Source organism: Bos mutus, chromosome X, assembly GCF_027580195.1.
Source record: "Bos mutus isolate GX-2022 chromosome X, NWIPB_WYAK_1.1, whole genome shotgun sequence".
Classification (NCBI taxonomy): Eukaryota; Metazoa; Chordata; class Mammalia; order Artiodactyla; family Bovidae; genus Bos; species Bos mutus.
In genome coordinates this window covers 20,685,823-20,706,094 of record NC_091646.1, presented here as the reverse complement: position 1 = coordinate 20,706,094, position 20,272 = coordinate 20,685,823, and the positions used below count along the sequence as shown (strand labels likewise).

Below are 20,272 nucleotides of genomic sequence, written 5' to 3'. Positions count from 1 at the left end.
CTGATGTTATTCAGATTTCTCTAGTTTTACCTGTACTCATTCGTGTGTGTGTGTGTGTGTGTGTGTGTGTGTGTATTAAGTTCTATACAGTTCTATCACCTGTGTTGGCTTGTGTGTCCATCAACAGTCAAGATACAGAATGGCTAATGGTTTCAACCTGCAATGATCCATCATGTTGCCCTTTTATAAACATGCCCACCTTCCTCCCTTTCCCCACATCTCTGCTTCTCGCATCCCTAACCTTTGACAACTACAAATAATCTGTCCTCTGTTTCTAAAATTTTGTCATTTCAAAAACATTAACAAATCGAATCATACAATATGTAACCTTTAAGGATTTGCTTTTTAAAAGTTTATCTATTTATTTATTTGTATTGTTGGCTGTACTGGGTCTTCATCGCTGTGCAGATTTTTCTTAGTTGTGGCAAGTGGGGGCTACTCTCTAGCCGCAGTGCCTGGGCTGCTCGTTGTGGTGGCTTCTCTTGTTGCAGAGCACGGGCTCTAGAGTGCGTGGGCTTCAGTAGTTGCAGTACACAGGCTCAGGAGTTGTGGTTTGTGGGCTTTAAAGAATAGGCTCAATAGTTGTGGGACATGGGCTTAATTGCTCCACGGCATGTTGGATCTTCCCGGATCAGGGATTGAACCTGCGTCTCCTGCACTGACAGGCAGATTCTTTGCCACTGAACCACCTGGGAAGCCCAGGATTGGCTTTTATTGACTTCGCATCATTCCCTGGAGAGTCATCCAGGTTGTTGTGTTTACCCATAGTTCATTTCTTTCCACTGCAAAGTGAGATTCCATGGTGTGGATATAGCACTGTTTAGCCATTCACCTGTTAAAAGGCATCTGGGATGATTCTAATTTTTTGCTATTACCAAAAAAAACCTCTGCTATGAGTATTTGTGTGCAGGTTTCTGCGTGAGAATAGGTTTTTGTTTCTCTGGGATGAATGCCCCAAAGTGTAATAGTTGAACATTTCATTTTATATAAAACTGTCAGATTGTTTGCCAAAGTGGTTGTACCATGTTCTATTCTGCCAGCAGTGTATGAGTGGTCCAGTTTCTCTGCATTCTTGTTAGCATCGAGTATTGTCACTGTTTTTCAATTTTAGCCATTCCGGTAATTGTGTAGTGATGTCATATTGTGGTTTTAATTTGCATTTCCCTGATGCCTAAGAATGTTGAACCTCTTTTACTGTGATTATTTGCTATCTATATAACCTCTTCAATGAACTATTCATGTCTTTTGCCTAATTTCTCTTTTTTTAAAAATTGAAGTATAGTTAATTTACAATGTTGTGTTACTTCTAAGTGTACAGCAAAATGATTCAGTTATACACATATATATTTTTCTACAGATTCTTTTCCATATAGGTTACTACAAGATATTGAGTATAGTTTCCTGTGCTATACAAGTCCTTATTGTTTAGCTATTTTATATGTAGTAAACCCCATGGATGGAGGAGCCTGGTGGGCTGCAGTCCATGGGGTCGCTAAGAGTCGGACATGACTGAGCGACTTCACTTTCACTTTTCACTTTCATACATTGGAGAAGGAAGTGGCAACCCACTCCAGTGTTCTTGCCTGGAGAATCCCAGGGATGGCGGGGCCTGGTGGGCTGCCGTCTATGGGGTCGCACAGAGTCGGACACGACTGAAGTGACTTAGCAGCAGCAGCAGCAGTGTATATATGTTAATCCCGGAGTACTAATTTATTTGCTGTTTTTAAATTGGATGTATTTACTGTTGAGTTTTGAGAATTCTTTATATATTTTAGTCCTTTGTTGGACATATGTTTGGCAAATCTTTTCTACTAATCTGTAGATTATTCTTTTATCCTTTTCACATGGGCTTCCACAGAGCAAAAGCTTTTAGTTTTGATGAGGTATAATTTATTATTATTCTTTTTGTGGATCATGCTTTTGGTGTCAAGTCTAAGAACGCTTTACTTTGTGTTAATTTTGTGTCCTCCAACCTTACTGAACTCACTTTTAAGTTTTAGGAGGGTTTTTTTTTTTTTTTTTTTTTTTTTAGCTTCCTTGTGATTTTCTGCATGGACAAGACAATCACTTAATCTGCAATGCCTACTATTTCTTTTCCTTTTTTACTGGAGTGCCTCTAACTTTCCATACTATTTATGTTGAATAAGAGTGGTGAGAGTTGACATCCTTGCCTATTTCGCAGTGTTAGTGGGAAGACATTCAGCCTTTCACCATTATGGTTGATGTTAGCTGTAGGTTTCTTGGTGATCTTTATCAAGTTAATAGAAACACCCTCCATTCCGAACTTGCCAAGATATTTTTTTTCATGAATGGATGTGGGATTTTGTCAAAAGATTTTTCTGCATCAATTGAACAGGTTTGCTAGCCCATTCTAATTAGTTGCTAGACTTAGGGTTTGAAAAGATCTTTAATTCCCATGAATCTTGGTTAAAAAGCTTCTGATGGGATTAGATCGACTCTGTTTGGGATATGAGTGATTATTCAAGAAATATTGTTTCAGTTCAGTTCCGTCACTCAGTTCTGTTTGACTCTTTGCGACCCCATGGACTGCAGCATGCCAGACTTCCTGTCCATCACCAACTCCCAGAGCCTACTCAGGTCCATCAAGTCGGTGATGCCATTCAACCATCTCATCCTCTGTTGTCCCCTTCTCCTCCTGCCTTCAGTCTTTTCCAGCATCAGGGTCTTTTCAGATAAGTCAGTTCTTCTCATCAGGTGGCCAAAGTATTGGAGTTTCAGGTTCAGCATCAGTCCTTCCAATGAACATTCAGGACTGATTTCCTTTAGGACAGATTGGTTGGATCTCTTTGCAGTAGGACTCTCAAGACTCTTCTCAAACACCACAATTTAAAAGCATCAATTCTTCAGCACTCAGCTTTCTTCATGGTCCAACTCTCACATCCATACATGACTACTGGAAAAACCATAGCTTTGACTACACGGACCTTTGTTGGCCAAGTAATGTCTCTGCTTTTTAATATGCTGTCTAGGTTGGTCATAGCTTTTCTTCCAAGGGGCAAGAGTCTTTTAATTTCATGGCTGAGGTCACCATCTGCAGTGATTTTGGAGCCCAAGAAAAGAAAGTCTGTCACTCCTTCCATTGTTTTCTCATCTATTTGCTATGAAGTGATAGGGCAAGAGGGCATTATCTTCATTTTCTGAACGTTAAGTTTTAAGCCAGCTTTTTCACTCTCTCTTTCACCTTCATCAAGAGGCTCTTTAGTTCCTCTTTGCTTTCTGCCATAAGGGTGGTGTCATCTGCATATCTGAGGTTATTGGTATTTCTCCCAGCAATCTTGATTCCAGCTTGTGTTTCATTCAGCCTGGCATTTCGCATGATGTACTCTGCATATAAGTTAAGCAAACAGGGTGACAGCACACAGCCTTGATGTACTCCTCTCCTAATTTGAAACCAGTCTGTTGTTCCATGTCCAGTTCTAACTGTTGCTTCTTGATCTGCATGCAGATTTCTCAGGAGACAGGTAAGATGGTCTGGTATTTCCACCTCTTTAAGAATGTTCCACACTTTGTTGTGATCCACACAGTCAGAGGCTTTGGCATAGTCAATAAAGCAGAAGTAGATGTTTTTCAAGATGTTTGTTTAAACTTAAACAACATTGTTTCAGAGCATGGCTATAATTTGGGATTCCCAATGGGTTTCAATGCCAAGGCTTGGAAGGTGTCTCCATGTTTTGGTTTAATACTGTGATGATCTCTTCTAAAGTTTGTATCTGACTGTTGTGGGTGATTGCTTTCTGTTGAGCAGTTCAGCATCTGCACAACCTGGCTTTTATTATTTAAGTTTTCCAATCCTTGATTCTTCTAGATAGAGTCCCTTCTTTCTCCAGGGTTTGTGGTTTTCTGTGTAAATTGAGGGCATGCACTTATGGGTACCAGATAACTGAAGCACCAGCGCACACAGTCTTATTTCTTCTCTACATATTTCACCTGTGAAAATCTCATCTTTTCAACACTGCACCTCTTTGGGCCTAATCTCTAAGTGAGGGGATTGAATACAATCTCCAAGGCAGTTCTAAAATTCTGTGCTTTAATTACAGAAGACTTGAGTCTTTATTAAAAACATTTCATCTGAAAGATTCAATGGGATTTGTTTGCTTAAATATACAAATCCAGGTTTTAAGTTAAAATGTGTGCATGTGTGTGTGCTCAGTTGCTCAGACTCTTTGCTAACCCACGGACTGCAGCCCACCAGGCTCCTCTGTCCATGGGATTTCCCAGGCAAGAATACTGGAGTGAATTGTCATTCCCTTCTCCAGAGGATCTTCCTGACCAAGGGACTGAACCCCTATCTCCTATGTCTCCGGCATTGGCAAGTGGATTCTTTACCACCGAGCCACCTGGGAAGCCCCTAAGTTAAAATGAAAGTTGCATTATTTCCTAAGCAGTATCTGGTACTTAAAATGCCACCTGCTTGGCAATTTTGTTCAGCTCATTTGTCTTTCTTTTTCTCAATCTTTTGCTTCTTTTTGAGATGCTTACAAGAAGTGTTAATAACAATTAACATCTATAGCTCAGCCCTCTCTAGATAAAATACCATGCCTAATTCCCGTCCTCTATGTTCTAAAAGAGTTTCCTGTTACTTGTTAAGGGTTTCTGTAACAGTGCTGTTTGAATGCTGCATCAAAGAACATAACTTAGGCTTTTGTGGTATTTAGTGTATTATTGTTTTCCTAAAAGTGAATGCAGCTCAATCATAAATCATTTGTTAAGGAATGGGAATTGTGAACCCTTCTCTCAATAATTAGTGCATTCATGGGGAGTGATTAAGGCCCTGGGATGCCACACTCCTCCAGTGTGATATAAGTGACATTTTAACAGGTTTGCTAAGCCAATTGGCTGTGATAAAGCCATCTGTAAAAATGGGAGCCAAGATCCTGACAATTCTTTTACTTGCAGTTATGGTCAAATCTGAAGGCAGAAAGCTTGAAATAAATATTGTGCTGTTATAGCTTGATAGGATGTGAATCTCTGATAATTGAAATAATGTTGTAAAATTAAGTTAAAAAGCACTTCTTATACCATTTTGTTTTCTTTTTATAAATGTGTTAACTTTTCAACTGATCTATACAGTTAGTTGCAGGTTTCTGATTGTCACTCATTCTATTTGCTGATGACCACAGAATCTCAAAGAACATCCCACACACATCTCAGAATTTCTGTACATGCAAATTAAAAGCAATTTTAATGCCTGAGACAGTGAAATAAGTTAGTAGATTGTCTACCACCATAGTTATTCCTATATCATAGATGTTGTGCTTCCCAGGTAGATTCAAAATAATAATTTCCCAATGGTAAATATGCATGATTTCATTTTGGGTGATTTGAACTGCAGAAAAATTATGACTCAGTCTTGAATTTTACTATGTACCGTTTTCACTTAGATTTTCCGCCATCGTTCCAAATTCCCCTTATCCAAGCCTGAAGTGGGTGTTTTCCTTCTGAATGAGGCTGCTCTCCCAATTTTCCTAGTTCTATGAATATCACCACTGTTCTCCAATTAGTTCAAAAGCAGAAGTCAAGTTCCCTGAGACTTCTCTATCTTCATTTCTTAAACCTCTTTGCTAACATATCCTGTCAATTCTTCCTTTCCAATAGCTGTAGGATTGGGATTTCCCACACTACTCTCATCTTATTCCAAACCTTCATCATTTCCACTTGTCCAGTTAGTTAGCAAATATATATTGGACATCTACCATGTGCTGGGCACTGTATTAGGCACTGAGGATGCAATGGTGAGTGAGCAAAGAAAGACGAGGTCCCTACCCATACAGTGTAGTGAGAAAGACATATATTAATAAGCACCCATGCGCACATGTAAAATTGCATCTGTGACAAGCACTATGAAGAAGAGGTATGAGGGATGTCATAAGAAGGTTGTCATAAGAGCCTAGAATAGATTGGTTTGACCCAGTCATGGAGGCAAAAGAAGGTAGGCTTCCTTGAAGAAGTGATGCATGAGCGAGATCTGGAGGATGAATAGATGTTAATCAGATGAAGAAGGGTGGGAAGATCATTCGAAGTAGAAGAAGCAGCATATGCAATGCTTTTGTGGTGGGAGAATAATGCCAAGTATTAGAGAATTAAAATGAGGCTGATGGGTTGAAGCCCAGAAAACAAGGGAGAAATTTAGTACAAACTGAGAATGAAGAGGTAGGTAGGTAGGGACCAAACCATGCATAGTTTATTTAAGCTCTGTTAAAATTAAAAAAAAATACTTTATTTATGTATTTATTCGGCTGCCTCAGGTTTTAGTTGCGGCACGTGGGATCTTCACTGCAGCGTCTGGGATCTTTCATTGTGGTGTGTGGACTCAGTTATTGCAGTTCACGGGCTTAGCTGCTTTGCCGCATGTGGGATTTTACTTCCCCGACCAGGGATCAAACCCCCATCCCCTGCATTGCAAGGCAGATTCTTAACCACTGGACCACCAGGGAAGTCCTGACAATTTTTCTCTTTTAATCCTATAAGTAACACAAGGCCACTAAAGGGAGCTAAGTATGTGAAGGTGTGTGTGTGTGTGTGATACATGATCAAATTGCATGTCAAAAAGATCATTCTGATCGTATTATGCAACAGATTGGAGGAGCACCAAGAATGAAGGCAGAATCTAGTTGGGAAGCTACTGTCATAGTCTAGGTGAGAGATTGATGGTGGCTTTGGCACAGTTGTAAGTGATAATGATGGAGAAAAAGATGGAATCTAGAGATGTTTAGCAGGTAAGATCCATAGGACAAGATTATGAATTGGCTATAGCAGATGAAAGAAAGCAAAGGAGACAGAGGGACAGAGTTTTGACTTGCACAGTGTAATGTATGATGATGTCATTCACTGAGGGAATACTAAAAGAGGACCCAGTTTGGAGAGACTTCAGATTGGGGCATATTGAGTTGAGGTGTTAATGAGATATATATGCAAGAGATGATGTCAAGTGAGCAATTGGTTATATAAGTGTGGAGTTTGGAATAGAGATCTAGTCTAGAAATATAACTTCAAGATTTATCTGTGTATTGGTGTAACTTCGAATCCAAGGGGTGAAGAAACCATAGAGTGAGAAGAAAAGAGGTGCTGGGACCGATCCTTGGGGAACCCTGATATTTAATGGCCAGGTAAAATAAAGTATGTCTGCAAAGGTGATAGCCAGAAGCAGTGGCCAGAGAAGTAGGAGAAAAACCAAGAGTGCATTATGTCTTGGAAGTCAATTAAAAGAGTATTTTAAGAGGGAGGGAGTGGTCAACATTATCAAAAGCTGTTGAAAGGTCAAGTAAGATGAGGACTGACAAAGTATTCATAGTATTTGTATTGTATTTGGATTCATAGTATTTGTCTACATGGAGGCCACTGGTGGCCTTAGTGAGGGCTGTTCAGTTGAATGATGATGGCAGAAGCCAGCTTACTGTGGGTGAAAGAATGGGTCAGGGGAACATGGATATAGCCAGTATCGATAAACTTTTTAAAGATTATTAGTTTTATTTTATTGGCTTATTATTAGTTTTATTTTATTTTATGGTTGCACTGCATGGATGCAGGATCTTAGTTCCTCAGTGCCAGTGAAATTGCTTAGTCATGTCCGACTCTTTGCGATCCCATGGACTGTAGCCTACCAGGCTCCTCCATCCATGGAATTTTCCAGGCAAGACTACTGGAGTGGGTTGCCATTTCTTTCTCCAGGGGATCTTCCCAACCTGGGGATCGAACCCAGGTCTCCCACATTGCAGGCAGATGCTTTACCATCTGAACTCAACCAAGGATCAAACTTGAGCCCTCTACAGTGAAAGCATAGAGTCTTTACCGTTGGACCGCCAGGGATGTCTGATAAACTTTTTAAAAAAAGTTTGGGTGTGACGGGGAGAAGAGTGAGAGGACAGTACCTGTAGAAGGATATAGGGGTTTTGTTTTCTTTGCAAGAGAGTGGAACGTGTTTAAAATCAGGAGGGGAAGTCAGCACAGCTAAGTTTCTGTCCGATGACTTCTATTGTTTTTTTTTATGAAGTAAGAGGCAAGGTTACTTGATAAACATGTGAGGGTAAAGTCTGAGAATGGGGAAGACTATCAATAGTTATTGCAGAGTAGGAGCATAAATTGACCAGAGAAATGTACTAGGCTGGATGCACGCGTGAAAGGCTTATTTGAGGTTGGTGATCATGAATTTATAGAAATATTAATTCACCCTCCTATATGGCTATGTCCAGCAGTGCTTGTCTGCTCAAGTGCATGTGGAGTGGATGGCTGGGTTGGTGGGAGTGAGGTGGAGAGGACGACTCTATCAGTGTTCTTAAAAGTCTCCTTGCCCTCAGTTTCTTCCCATTCCTATCCATCTTGTACACTGCCATCGAATCCATTTTCCTTAAAGACTAAGTCTAAGTGTTAGTCACTCAGGCGTGTCCAGCTCTTTGCGACCCCATGGACTGTAGCCCACCAGGATCCTCTGTCCATGGAATTCTCCAGGCAAGAATACTGGAGTGAGTTGCCATTCCCTTCTCCAGGGGATCTTCCCGACCCAGGGATTGAATCCAGGTCTCTTGCATTTCAGGCAGTTTCTTTACCATCTGAGTCACCTTTTAAAATTTACTTTTTATCAACTCAATCTCCTTGTTCAAGAATTTACATCTTTGCAAATGGTATAGTGATTAAGACTATGGATGATAAACCTCCAAGTGTGAATTTGAGCAAGTAATTCATGTGAAGATTCTGACACTCAGTTTCTTCAACTCTAAAATGTGGTTAATTGTGATATCTACCTTATAAGGTTGTTAGGTGCATTAAATGTGAGAGCAAGTAGCACAGTGCTTGGCTTGTAGTAAGTAAAGCCACTATCTTCTCTTCTCTTCTCTGTCTGCCCACCCATCCTAGTCTGACATTCTTCTGTACCCCTATCCAACATAACTCCCTTCCAGTTAGACTGGTCCTTTCAATGCCTCTGTATTCATTGCTGTGTGAGTTTGCTTTCACTATCCAAACCCTATCATTTCTCAAAAGGCCCACATGTTCTAAAAAAAAGCTTCCTCATTAGCTTGGAGCTAGTGCACTGATTGCCCCTTGTATTGGGTTGGCCAAAAAGTTCACCTAGGTTTTCCTGTAACATCTTATGGAAAAATCCAAACGAACTTTTTGGCCAACTCATTACTTTAGAGACGTGAAACCTGAGTATATTCCATTGCTCACTTTATCATCAACTGTATTATTTCATTGTGTTTTTACTGTTTTGTTTTTAAATTATTATGTTACATTTTGTCTAAAAATTTTTCAGTAATATAAGATTTTCCAATAAAAGTGTGAGCTCTCTGAGGGAAAAAAATCATGCCATAAACTCTATACATTTCTCACAGAATCTACAATAGTATTTACAATACTTGTTCAATTTAATTGACTTGAATTGAGACATAAGATAGGCTCCAGTGGTGTTCAAAGTGAGGTGCACAATTCTAGGGAGCATACAGATAATACATTAGAGTGCAGGAAGAAAATATTGGAAAGTTTCTATTTATTTTTATCATTCTTTTTGACATATTTTGACTATGTTTATAATATACATAGTATAAATTTATTATATATATACACACATTATTTGTAAATATATATACATAAATGGCATATGTTCAAGAAAATTTAAATCTTGGTGTCCCAGATCAAAACATTTTCAATCTACAGTTTTGAGACGAATATAAGCAGTTGACAAGTTAATCATTTTTGAGCACTTACTGTGCCCCAGGGGCTATGCTAAGAGTTTTTACATGCATTAACTCAATTCTCAAAACAATTAAAAAAAAATCTTTATTTATTTGGCTGTGTCGGGTCTTAGTTGTAGCATGCTCAGTCTTCGTTGCAGCATGTGGGATCTTGTTCCCTGACCAGGGATTGAACCCAGGCCCCCTGCATTGGGAGCTCTGAGTCTTATCCACTGGATCACCAGGAAAATCCCCTCAAAACAATTTTTTAAGGTCAGTGTTATTATCTCTTATTAGAAAGGAGGAAAGTGAAGCACAGAAAGGTAAACTAACTAGTCCAAGATTACATAATGAATAAATGAGGAAACCATGATTTAAAAATACATCTGTTTGAATCCAAAGCCAATCTTCTTTTTTGGAAGACTTAAAGACATAATCCAACTTCTGTAATAGATACAGGACTATTCAAAGTTATCTATTTCTTCTTAAGTGAGTTTTTATAACTTGTGTCTTTCAAGAGATTGATTCATTTCCAAAGGTAATCCTCTTAATCAGTGTGCTACCATGCATCCCTCTGTTAGGAATGCCTGTTTGTTTTTTTTTTTTTTTAATGAAGATATAATGGAATTGATGTCCTTTGACTTGTTACTTAACCAGGGCATTATGAGAACCATATATAGATTTTTGGAAAGTAGAAAATCATCTTAAGAAAAACCAGGTACATTTGACCCTTGAACAAGGGAAAGTGAGGAATGTCAACCCTCCAGAGCAGTGAAAATTCCATTACAACTTACAACTGGCCTTCTGTATCTGTTGTTTCTCTGTATCTGCTGTTCCACACCTGAGGATTCAACCAACCGTGGATTGTGAATTACTGTAGTTTATACCATTGGAAAAAAAATCCATGTGTAAGTGGACCCACACAGCTCAACCCCTGTTATTCAATGGTCAATTGTAACCACATGATTTGATTTATATCTGATACTTATTTCCTCTTAAGAATATGAAAAGCCATTATAGAGCTCTTCCTTAAAGAATCTTTTCTGACTTCTAAAGTTGAATCCAAACTAACATATGCTTTGTAACTTTTCAGTTCTTTCTGAAAATATAATAATTCAAGAAACAAGTTCCACTCTTTCACAACAAATAGACTTGACAATTCCATCCCAAGTTACTGGACTAAAACCACAAAAGACTGCATATTCTTCTACTGCTGCTGCTGCTGCTAAGTCGCTTCAGTTGTGTCCGACTCTGTGCGACCCCATAGACGGCAGTCCACCAGGCTCTCCCGTCCCTGGGATTCTCCAGGCAAGAACACTGGAGTGGGTTGCCATTTCCTTCTCCAATGCAGTGAAAAGTGAAAGTGAAGTCGCTCAGTCATGTCCGACTCTTGCGACCCAATGGACTGCAGCCTACCAGGCTCCTTCATCCATGGGATTTTCCAGGCAAGAGTACTGGAGTGGGGTGCCATTGCCTTCTCCGATATTCTTCTACAGTGGTGTCTAAAAGCATGCCTGTATTTGCAACTGATTATACAACTCGACCGTATTCCAATACAACATCTCCACCACTGAAAACAATGACTGCACCGATTTTTTTAAATAAAATTTAGCCATATATCAACATGAGTCCTACGCCAATTTTTTTAAAGACTTCCATAGCTGAAACAGCTACATTTGCAGCAGACCTTTTGTCTACGTCAGCAGCCATTGCTCTGTCTACCAAGAGTACCTTCGTAGGCCCTACTACCAATTCCATGAAAATAACTAAATCCCCGTCTTCAGAGAGCACAAGGACAACCAAAATGGCTGAATCCATTGCTACTGAGACTTCTCATTCAGCGGTAGCTACTAATTTCCTGTACACATCTAGATTTACCAACAATTCAATTGTATCCAAACCTTCAGTAACTGGATCTCAGTCGGCTGTTATGAGGACAGCATCTTTATTCTCACCGATTGAGTCAAAATTCATGTCTACAACATCTTGGCCCAAACACAAATCCCCAGGTATTGGGGCACTCCCTATTGCCACAGCTAGCCAGGAGTTTCCTGCATCTACAGCTGCTAGAAGTGTACGTCAGTCCACAGTGGATCCGACTTCAACTACAGCTACTCCCGTTGGGACTGCATCAACACTGCCACCTGAGTCTGTGCTTATCTCCACAGCTGTTTCAATGGATTCTGTATTTCCTAGAAATCAGACAGCCCAGGGACGGGGGAGCCTGGTGGGCTGCCGTATATGGGGTCACACAGAGGTGGACATGACTGAAGCGACTTAGCAGCAGCAGCAGATAGCATCCATATTGGCCACAACTGATATGGAAATACCATTTTCAGTTTATTCAACTAGGTCTATTGAGATGCTGCTGCTGCTGCTGCTAAGTCACGTCAGTCGTGTCCGACTCTGTGCGACTCCATAGACAGCAGCCCACCAGGTTCCCCCGTCCCTGGGATTCTCCAGGCAAGAACACTGGAGTGGGTTGCCATTTCCTTCTCCAATGCATGAAAGTAAAAAGTGAAAGCGAAGTCGCTCAGTCGTGTCCGACTCTTAGCAGCCCCATGGACTGCAGCCCACCAGGCTCCTCCATCCATGGGATTTCCCAGGCAAGAGTACTGGAGTGGGGTGCCATTGCCTTCTCCCTATTGAGATGACACCTGTGCTAAGAACAGCTGAAATAGAATCACCATCTACAAATTTCCAGGCTGACTCTTCACCCACAGTGGAAGACGCAATATCTACCTTCATACCAAAAGAGGCCTCTTCTATGGCACTTTCTTTCAGAACATCCTCTCCATTCACCAGAGCTCAGGGTGTACAGATCGTTAGTGATGTTGAGACAACACATACAGCCTTGACTCCTGGGAAAACACTTGCACCTACAGTGGCTGAAACTATATTTTCCTCCACAATCACTGGGCCAGTATATGCATAGAATATACCCACAGGTGGTGGAAACATGCTTCCTCTGATTTCCACTAGATCAGCTTCCACATCCAAGGAATCTGAGTCTGGTCCCACATCAACAAGTGATGAAGGTGTCCATCTATTCTTCACAAATGAGATCACTTGGACTTCCAGGCCAGATCAGACCTTGTTGACATCAGTGTTCCATGGGAGTACTTCTAATACAGAGCATTAATCCACAACTACTAATATTATCATCCAACCAGAAGCATCCAGAGTGCAAGGCCACCACTATCGCTAATACTACTACAGACAGATATATAACAGTTCTATCCAAATTGACATCTCCATGGCTCACTAACTTCTCCATGGTTTCTGGAGTCACATCTGTAACCAAACTGCCTGAGTCTAAATTTAGCACCTTACTACTAAAAACCACCCCTGCATTCACAGTACTTGGAAATGAACTTCTTTCAACACCAAGGGAGACAGTTGTTCTACTTGTAGATAGAATATCTACCCTCGCTGATGTGGAACCAATTTTTTCTACTGAGGAGAGTGCTTCTGAGAACACACAGAGACAAATGGTACAATTGCATTTGGAGAGACAACAGCCCCCCCCCCCTCCAGACTCTGCAATGATACAAAGATTCATTGCTACTGTGACAAGGAAAGAAACAACTTCCCATTATCTTGAGGGAAAATCGCCTCTAGCAGTGATGATCAAGGTTTCTCCATTTGCAACAATGCTGGAAGCAACAGATGAGTCTATTTCCCCCTTTCCTGATGCAGAGAAGCTGACTACCTGATTGGAAAATACAACAACTGCTGAGGTGAGAAAAAGTTGGTTTTCTACAAAATCAATGAAAACGACCCCTAAGAGTTCATACAACGAAACTACAGATATCTTTAATTCCACCCACATCTACATAGCACCTTGGACTTCAGAAACTCCACCTGAGGGGAATCCAGCTCCATCTCCCACTTCTGGGAGCACAAAGACTCCATCTACCTCAACCACAAGTAACACAGAGGAGGTCCATGTTTCAGAAATGTCTACTGGTCTTGGGAAAACAGCTCTCCCTTCACGGGCTCTGACAATTACCACACTTATATCTCCTGAAAAAGGGAGCATGAGTGCCCTCTCAGTATATACTCCCAGGACTGAGAAAAAGATAGTAAGCACCACCTCCGTGACTCACCCTTTCTCACACCGCCAGGACAGTTCCTTTGTAGATACCATAACTTCCGGGACAACCAGCATATCAAATCCTATAAACAATAAAACAACTTTTTTACACTTGCTTTCACCTAGGACTCAGCCTGAGGTGTCTTCAGTTGCCTCTCTCATTTCTGAAAGCACACAGACTTCCCCTGAGTCCCCATCTCCTTCCACAGCTCGACTATCTAGGGCCAATTTTATAGCTGTGTCTACTGACAGGATCACTACAGCCCTTTCTGCTTCAAATGTATCTATAGCACTTCTTGGGAAAACTTCTATGATAACGTCCATTCATATCCACTAGATGTCCTCACGGCCAGTTAGTGTCACTCCCTTCACCTCTAAAAGTGTTTTGGGCACTCCTACTATACTAATGACTGGATTTTCTAAAACAGACATTCAGATTGTTTGAAAAGTACCTCTGTAGCCACTTCTGGGCCGGGTCTGAGATGTCCTCAGTGTCAGTTAATGTCTGCTTTTCCACCTCCTACTGTTTCTTCTGATGCTTCCACAACAGGTGGATCATTCCATACTTCATTGTCTTCAGTTACCCCCAGGCCTTCTATGACCATGCAAACATTGTCATTAGATGTCACACCTTTGACATATGCTGGGTCTGCTTCAAAAAATGCAGTGGCTTCCATTGCTTTCACTACTTCAGAAATAACTAAAGTATCATCCAGCATCACACCTACATCCTTTTCCTCCCCAGCAGAGCCAACTTTTCCCTCTGGGAAAACCATTCCAACCACTATCATGGCTGGGACAGTGACTCCATTCATAGGCATCCCTGTCTCTCCTCTACTCAGTTCTAAGAACACAGAAGCTATTTCTTCCATTCCAAAGACCACATTTTCATCATTTCTATCAACAACCCAACAATCATCACAAGGATATCAGAGCACCACTCTGAGCATATTCCCTGGGATTACTAACAGCTCTCTTTCAACTGTAAGCAGTGGTAAAGCAACAGCTCTCATAAGTACTCATTCCAGAACTGGTGCCCCTGAAAGTGTGCTTTCATCTACTCTGGAAAATCTCCACACTTCCTTGAATATTCAAATTTCCCCATCTTTGACTGGCTTTAAGAGCACTCCTGGATCCACAAAAAGTGTAAAAATTACCATTTATCATTCTTCAAATACAGAAAAGAAGACTTCCTCATCAGAAAATACTTCAACAGCTGAACTGACAAAAGGTGCCATGTCTGTGAATACACCTGTTTCATACCCTCCCTGGATTCCATCCGGTACAACTTCACCCTCTTCGACATCAATTCTTTTTTCACCTCAAAGTACTGAAGCCAAGTTCTCTACTCCAAAGACTTCTCTTCCTCCTATGTCCCAAAGAGTTGAATTTCCAGTTCTACAAACAAAAACCACGTCTAGTAATGCCCAGTCTCTGCTTTTGACTTCCTGAAACACACCCACAGCTGAAGATTCTCAATTTTCAGCTTCTACCACTACTCATGTACCTACATCCCACAAGAAGCAAACAGAGAGTCCTTACGTTAGTCTAGAGTCTTTGTCAACATTCCCAGTCTTTCAGACTGGTCTTGTACCTGGAGATGTAATGGCAATGTCATCAATTTCCGCAACAGGAACTCTTCCTACCTTGAGGATGTCTGAGAGCCCCTTCATTATCAATATCTTCAAAATCTATACCTGTTACTTTGGCTGACATTAAGCACACATTTGAGAAGACAACTACATCTGTAACTCCTGGGACCACACTCCCATCAAATATTTCAGATGCCACTTCATAATCTATCATTTCAAAGGCTGCTGCTTCACCCATGTTGACTTGGATCTTAACTAGTCTTCCTTGAGGTTCAGCCCTGGCAACTAGATCCAATACTCTTCACATTATATCTTCCTCTCCAGAAGAGATATTCAGTTCACTTCAGTTCAGTTGCTCAGTCATGTCCGACTCTCTGCGACCCCATGAATAGCAGCACGCCAGGCCTCCCTGTCCATCACCAACTCCCAGAGATCACTCAAACTCACATCCATTGAGTTGGTGATGCCATCCAGCCATCTCATCCTCTGTCGTCCCCTTCTCCTCCTGCCCCCAATCCCTCCCAGCATCAGAGTCTTTTACACTGAATCAGCTCTTCGCATGAGGTGCCAAAGTACTGGAGTTTCAGCTTTAGCATCATTCCTTCCAAAGAACACCCAGGACTGATCTCCTTTAGAATGGACTGGTTGGATCTCCTTGCACTCCAAGGGACTCTCAAGAGTCTTCTCCAACACCACAGTTCAAAAGAATCAATTCTTCGGCGCTCAGCTTTCTTCACAGTCCAACTCTCACATCCATACATGACCACTGGAAAAACCATAGCCTTGACTAGACGGACCTTTGTTGGCAAAATAATGTCTCTGCTTTTCAATATGCTGTCTAGGTTGGTCATAATTTTTCTTCCAAGGAGTAAGCATCTTTTAATTTCATGGCTGCAGTCACCATCTGCAGTGATATTGGAGCCCCAAAAAATAAAGTCTGCCACTGTTTCCACTGTTTCCCCATCTATTCCCCATAAAGTGATGGGACCAGATGCCATGATCTTCCTTTTCTGAATGTTGAGCTTTAAGCCAGCTTTTTCACTCTCCTCTTTTAATTTCATCAAGAGGCTATTATTTCCTTTTCACTTTCTGCCATAAGGGTGGTATCATCTGCATATCTGAGTTTATTGATATTTCTCCTGGCAATCTTGATTCCAGCTTGTGCTTCTTCCAGCCCAGCATTTCTCAAGATGTACTCTGCATATAAGTTAAATAAGCAGGGTGACAATATACAGCCTTGATGTACTCTTTTTCCTATTTGGAACCAGTCTGTTGTTCCATGTCCAGTTCTAACTGTTGCTTCCTGACCTGCATATAGGTTTCTCAAGAGGTGGTCTGGTATTCCCATCTCTTGAAGAATTTTCCGCAGTTTGTTGTGATTCACACAGTCAAAGGCTTTGGCATAGTCAATAAAGCAGAAATAGATGTTTTGCTGGAACTCTCTTGCTTTTTCCATGATCCAGCAGATGTTGGCAATTTGATCGCTGGTTCCTCTGCCTTTTCTAAAACCAGCTTGAACATCAGGAAGTTCACGGTTCACGTATTGCTGAAGCCTGGCTTGGAGAATTTTGAGCATTACTTTACTAGCGTGTGAGATGAGTGCAATTGTGCAGTACTTTGAGCATTCTTTGGCATTATCTTTCTTTGGGATTGGAAAGAAAACTGACCTTTTCCAGTCCTGTGGCCACTGCTGAGTTCTCCAAAGTTGCTGGCATATTGAGTGCAGCACTTCCACAGCTTCATCTTTCAGGATTTGAAATAGTTCAACTGGAATTCCATCACCTCCACTAGCTTTGTTCGTAGTGATGCTTTCTACGGCCCACTTGACTTCACATTCCAGGCTGTCTGGCTCTAGGTGAGTGATCATACCATCGTGATTATCTTGGTCATGAAGATCTTTTTTGTACAGTTCTTCTGTGTATTCTCGCCACCTCTTCTTAATATCTTCTGCTTCTGTTAGGTCCATACCATTTCTATCCTTTATCGAGCCCATCTTTGCATGAAATGTTCCCTTGGTATCTCTACTTTTCTTGAAGAGATCTCTAATCTCTCCCATTCTGTTCTTTTCTTTGCCCTGATCACTGAGGAAGGCTTTCTTATCTCTCTTTGCTATTCTTTGGAACTCTGCATTCAGATGCTTATATTTTTCCTTTTCTGCTGTGCTTTTCGCTTCTCTTCTTTTCACAGCTATTTTGTAAGGCCTCCTCAGACAGCCATTTTGCTTTTTTGCATTTCTTTTCCATGGGGGTGGTCTTGATCCCTGTCTCCTGTACAATGTCACAAACCTCTGTCCATAGTTCATCAGGTACTCTATCAGATCTAGTCCCTTAAATCTATTTCTCACTTCCACTGTATAATCATAAGGGATTTGATTTAGGTCATACCTGAATGGTCTAGTGGTTTTCCCTACTTTCTTCAGTTTAAGTCTGAATTTGGCAATAAGGAGTTTATGATCTGAGCCACAGTCAGCTCCCAGTCTTGTTTTTTCTGACTGTATAGAGCTTCTCCATCTTTGGCTGCAAAGAATATAATCAATCTGATTTCGGTGTTGACCATCTGTTGATGTCCATGTGTAGAGTCTTCTCTTGTGTTGTTGGAAGAGGGTGTTTGCTATGACCAGTGTGTTCTCTTGGCAAAACTCTGTTAGCCTTTGCCCTGCTTCATTCCATATTCCAAGGCCAAATTAGCCTGTTACTCCAGGTGTTCCTTGACTTCCTACTTTTGCATTCCAGTCCCCTATAATGAAAAGGACATCTTTTTTGGGTGTTAGTTCTAAAAGGTCTTGTAGGTCTTCATAGAACCGTTCAACTTCAGCTTCTTCAGCATTGCTGGTTGGGACATAGACTTGGATTACTGTGATATTGAATGTTTGCCTTGGAAACGAACAGAGATCATTCTGTCATTTTTGAGATTGCATCCAAGTACTGCATTTCGGACTCTTTTGTTGACCATGATGGCTACTCCATGTCTTCTAAGGGATTCCTGCCTGCAGTAGTAGATATAATGGTCATCTGAGTTAAATTCACCCATTCCAGTCCATTTTAGTTCGCTGATTCCTAGAAGGTCGACGTTCACTCTTGCCATCTCCTGTTTGCCCACTTCCAATTTTCCTTGATTCATGGACCTAACATTCCAGGTTCCTATGCAATATTGCTCTTCATAGCATCGGACCTTGCTTCTATCACCAGTCACATCCACAGCTGGGTATTGTTTTTGCTTTGGCTCCATCCCTTCATTCTTTCTGGAGTTATTTCTCCACTGATCTCCAGTAGCATGTTGGGCACCTACTGACCTGGGGAGTTCCCCTTTCAGTATCCTATCATTTTGCCTTTTCATACTGTTCATGGGGTTCTCAAGGCAAGAATACTGAAGTGGTTTGCCGTGCCCTTCTCCAGTGGACCACATCTGTCAGGCCTCTCCACCATGACCTGCCCATCTTGGGTGGCCTCACAGTGCATGGCTTAGAAGAGATTTTAAAATCCTGACATTTCTGACTTCTGACATAACACCAACACACCCACACACTCACTTTACAATAGGATCTTTTGCTGGTGTAAGTGCTGTACTCGCTGAAACCACCACTACACCTACCATGGGCGGTATCACTACGGGCTTCCCAAGTCTTTTCCCTGTGTCTATAAAAATCACAGATGACAGTCCCTACATTTCCAAATCTTCTGAAGCATTTTCCAGAATCACTGTGACTGCCAACTCCAGGACTGTGCCTCAAGCTCCATCCTTTAGCAGAATGAGTAAATCACCTCCAGTTGACCATACCCCATCTGTTGGTGCCATGTTTCTACCTAGCCCTACAACAACATCTGCATGGAGCAGAATCCCAGCTGCATCAGCACCCGCTATGTTAGTTCTTCCTAAGCCCACACAGGATTCCCCTCTAAATATAGCTGCCACTACATCCGCTGCTACTGGAGCCCTATTTCCGCTCATCTCCACTGGAGTAACACATCCTTTTACAGCAAATGTGTCCTCATCACCTTCTTCCTATTTTGAGATAACCTGGCTGGACTCCACACTTTCCTTTTTATCTACCAAAACTTTGACTTCACCTATTGCCGTTAAGTCCATAGATACGTTCTGCAATGTATGTCGCATAATAGAATGTATGCACAATGGGATATGTGTTCTCAAAGAGAGCCAATTCTCTGAAGGCAGAAAGGGCAAAAGAAGGGTACAGGTGTTTCTTATCTCCTTCAGACAGTATCTACAGTGGGTACCTTATTCCAAACACAATTCTCTAGCCATCTTTCTTACCTTTCCTTTATTGACATATAATGCAAATGTATGACATTTTTAAGCCTCCTTTCCATCCATTTTGTTCCTAATGCTCTGACTCTGCCAGTGTGGACATGGGTCAGGAACCTTACCCCCTTCCCTATAAGAGGATTATATGGCCTTAGGTCCAACATGTTGACCACATACCAGAAAACACCAGAAGATACTCTAGCTTGCTCTTTTTGAATTCCGTTAATGCAGGTTTTAGTCTTCTCCAGTTCCCACCTCCAGCTGGCTTCTAATGCTTATCTGTGACCAGGGAGTATTTGGCTTCCAAATAATTCAAATATTGGATGTTCCTTCAATTTTTATATATAGATATAGACATATACATAGATATTTTTTTGGCCACACCAACGGCATACAGAATTTCCCCAACCAGGAATCAAACTCATGCCCCCTGTAATGGAAACGTGGAGCTTTAACCACTGGACCACCAGGGAAATCCATTTTCTCAACTTTAATATTCTAAAATAGAAAATTTTTTAAATTGAAATTTGATAGTACAGACAAGAGAAACAAGGGAATAAAGAGAAAAGCCTGAAGCATAAAGAAGGGCATAGGAAGAAATAAACATTTGCTCAGTACAAATGAACCTGTGAGAT

General features: G+C 41.2%; 1 pseudogene; it reads left to right on the top strand.

Moving 5' to 3' along the window:
- LOC138986473 (adhesion G-protein coupled receptor G4-like) overlaps positions 1 to 20,272 on the top strand; it is a 49,253-nt pseudogene that overhangs the window by 24,892 nt on the left and 4,089 nt on the right.